Raw genomic sequence first — 4,334 nt, 5'->3', positions numbered from 1 at the left:
CTCCCTTTCTCTTCTTCCATCCCTCCCCACTTCCATCTTTCTTTCCCTGCCTCCCTCGCTTTCTCTATTCTTTCTTTAGATTATGTGCTTTTGGGGTTTAGGGTAAGACTGGGAAAGTGCTGGGAGAACGTCATCTGTTTGACATAAGCCATAGCATGTTACAAGATCAGGAGAGGCAGACCCTATATGACTCAGAGTTCATTTTGAACAGCCCTGCTCCCCCGTTGTTTTCTGAGAGGCATAAAAACATATCCACTAACACTGGAAGTTCCTTCTCTCAAGACCTCTCACTGCCAAGAACATGCAGGGCATAGTATAAGCAGCAGGGCCTGCTGAGGCAAGTTAGGGGAGATAAACAAGATGCCGGGGAGGGAGGCCTCAAGGTCAGAGAACTTCCATTCTACTTCACGTTCTGCTCCTGTCGGAGTTTATTTTCCTCTCATACTCATTTAACAAAATGAAAATTATGCCTTGAACCCAGTGACATTCATGTTTCTCTCTCTGAATGTGGCTGTGGGCTTCCATTAGCTGTACATTATTCTAAAAGAATTCATGACTTGGAATCCTGGAAGAGAACAGGTATGGCCCAGATGCTACAGAGCCCAGCACATGGCCTGATATTGCTCAAATCCCCTCTCCCTCCCCATGTTAATCACATTCTGTAATATAGAGGGTGCATCCATAAAGAGGGCTGATGAACACTCCGAGATAGCCCATTTAACTGTCATGCAAGAGACGTTAGATCAGGGGTGGGGAACCTGTTTTTCTGCGAAGGGCCATTTGGATACTTATAACATCATCCGCTTAATATAATTAACTTAATATAAATTTATGTTGCTATGAAAAAAGTTCCTAGATTTATTGAATTTCGAGTCCTGCCTGTGGTTGCCTTGGCAGGGCCAGACCAAATGATTTCCCGGGCCTTATACAGCTCGCAGGTCAGACGTTCCCCACCCGGCTTTAGAGAGAGAAAATCAGCGTGAAAAACAGCACTTGCTCCGTGTGCAGGAGAGTTGGTTGCCTTGGAAAGTGACCAATGTGTCACACTGTGAGAACATGGAAGCTTCATGTGCTTTATACTGAGATTTTTACTCAGTAGGACACCAAACAGTAAAGGATAACTGTGTGAGAGAGTGATGGGTATTTCTTAACATCCTAAGAAGAATGTAAAAGAGCATCAAAAAAGTAGATTATGCAATGAAGATTATGTAATGGTGGAAATATAAAGGAGAAGAAAGCTACATGAAGTTCCTCAAATAAGAATGCTAAAAGATATAATTTAAGATTTTTTTACCTATATAATCTTATTAACCATGGCATTCCAATAGATTTCATTTAAAACAATTTTTTAAAAAAGATTTTTCCCTAAATGTATTGACACACTTACCGTAAGAGTTCCTGGGTTATGTGAGGCCCAGTTCATGATTGCAAGTATTAGGACCTAGCAAGTAATCTCAAATGAGCAAATCTATCATGAGGCCAAAGCCTACATGTCCTCAAAAAATAGGATGCTGGTGATGGTGATGTTGATGACAATTACTATTATTATCACATCAACAATAAAACTTCCGGGAACTATTCTAAGTACTTTACAAATCTGAGCTCATTTATTCCTCACAATACCCACTTGAGTTGGATCCTTTTTAGATAGAAAAATGGAAGCACAGGGAACGTAAACACACTTGAATGACCCTATGGGAAGCTACCAGCTCTGCAGCAGGTAATGACAAAGAGGAAGCTGTTTGCTTCATGAAGGCCGGTTCTATTGAGGGACTTTGGAGTCACCCCAGGTTTCAGGGTATAGTCCTCAGCCTTTGAATATCCCTTGTTGAGCTAATCCACAGGTAATCAAGACCCAGGATGGATCTGTACCCACCAAAATAATCTCAGATTTAATTATAAAACTTTTGCCAATTTATCAGGTTAGAAGTTCCCAACTTCCATTGGCTCATAGCTTAGAAGTTGTTTCACTGTTGTCCCTAAGCCAAAAAATAAAAATAAAAATCTGTCTCTTTTAGTAAGTAGCTAAGCCCAAACAACTTAGCATTTATGCCCCAAAATGTTTAGCTGTTTGAAAAAATATATGAAAAATTGAAGAAAAATATTGCTTTTCACTTATTAATGTGATGTGAGTGCCTGGAGGGCTCTGGGCACTTTGTCCAGCTGTGACATTTGCCAAGGCGCTGCCACTCATTTCCTGCTCCACGTTGACTTTTGAGCTGTACCTGCTTTAATCACAGCAACTGCTAAACCCCATCTCTGGAAAGATACGACACCGTCCAAAGAAATGTAGTGAAGTAAGTGTTGACTGTGAACTCCTCGGAGCTAGAAGCTCCTGTGGTGTTCGATCAATATGCAGTATTGCTACGTCCCCCTTGAAACCTGAGAATATTCTGTTCCCATAAACTTCCTGAGGGCATGAGGCACGTCGGCACACAGTTCAGGAAATACATTAATTCACACTAGGAAATATAACTAACTGCCAAGTGGACTGGATTTGTCACATTTTCTTCCCAGGTGCATTGGGAAACCAAAACAGAATCAGAAAGCCTTTGGGAACTGACAGATCTCCCCTGACTTCGATTTAGTTAGTTAGTCCAGTCCAGTTCAGTTTGCTTTTGTGTGTGTGTATCAAACTATGTCATTTGGATCTCTCAGATCCCAGGATAGAACAAAAAGTTGCTTGTTATTCTTTTGTATAACATTTGCTAAAAGACAAAGGATTTAACATTTTACAAACTACAACTTTTTATGAAATATACTAGTGGCCCAGTGCACAGATTCGTGCACATTGGAGGGAAATTAATTAGAATAAATATTTTAATATTGCTATTTGCCCTTTCTCTATAATAAAAGTGTCAGAGATGAAAGAAAATTAGTAAAACGTATATGAAAAGAATATATAAATTGATTAATAAATAAACAATAACAACATGACATAACAAAGAAATGACATAAAAACAAAAACATGATATAAAAACTACATTGATACAAACAATGACTGATAAATTGATTGAACTTATTCTAATATCGCCCTGTATATCACATTAAGAGTAAAAAACACTTTCAGAGTGCTTGACTAGTTTCCCTTGTGATGAAGTATTTACAACTTTAACGTCACATGCTCTTCGAACTCGAGAGAAAGCAACATATAACTGACCATGTCCGAAAACAGGTTCAGGCAGGACTATTCCTACTCTGTCTAGAGTTTGTTCTCGTGATTTATTAATCGTCATCGCAAATGCTGGCATCACTGGAAACTGTCTTTGAATTAATTTAAATGAGAGGCCAGTCTCAGACGACAAATCAATTCTTGGGATCAGAACAACCACTCCTTCTGCAGATTCTGTGAATACTTCAGCTTCAATTATGTTAGGTCGCAATCTTTTATAATAAATCTTTAATTTCTTTTTGGCTCTGCTTTTCCTTTACAGAAACCTTATGTTTTTGATGCAAGAGGGAGTTGGACATTTATGCATAGATTATTTGCTTAGCTCTTTTTTTTTTTGCATTAGTATTGAATTTAAGTAAATGTATATTAAATTCTAGGAAGAAACACACGCGTGCGATTGGCACCAGCGAGAGCTTTATATGTATTGTGCATGCGCGAGTCAATGCTTATTTTTAAATTGTCAGTGCACGGTCAGTCGGTTGGATGGTTGGTCACGTAGCCTTATATATATATAGATATGTATTGTGAAATGTTTTTTAAAACTTTTAATCACCATCTCAGAGAAAGTTACTTACAAAAGAGAAATATTGGTTTCTAAAAAACTGTATTTGCTTTAACAGGTATACAAGGGAAAATAGCAGCATTTTTTCTATTAGCTAGTTGGTATTTTCAATATTTTAAATGTGGATAAGCAGATTCAATTAATGATTTGCTTTCAAAGTTAAGAGCTAGAATGGTCAAGTTAAAATAACCAATGCACCTTCATCCACTGTGGGATATAACTACCTCATTTCATCAGTTCCAAGTGCATTTCCCCTCATTCTTTTGTTGTTGTTGTTAGTTCTCACCCAAGGATATTTTTCCATTGATTTTTAGAGAGTGAGAGGGAGGGGGTAAAGTCAGAATATCGATGTGAGAAAAACACATCAATTGGTTGCCTCCTGCACGAGCCCCGATCAGGGCCTGGGCCAGGGAGGAGCCTGCAACCAAGGTACGTGCCCCTGACCGGAATTGAACCCAGGACCCTTCGGTCCACAGGCTGACGCTCTATCCACTGAGCCACACCGGCCAGGGCTCATTCTTAACAAGAAGAGGTTTACGTTGGCCGTGCTTTCGGGGTGTCCGTGGGTCCCCGGCTGGCTTGTCCAGAGTGCAGGCAGGG

The sequence above is a fragment of the Myotis davidii genome, unplaced genomic scaffold, assembly GCF_000327345.1.
Source record: "Myotis davidii unplaced genomic scaffold, ASM32734v1 scaffold758, whole genome shotgun sequence".
Lineage (NCBI taxonomy): Eukaryota > Metazoa > Chordata > Mammalia > Chiroptera > Vespertilionidae > Myotis > Myotis davidii.
Note: the sequence above shows the minus strand (reverse complement) of the source record.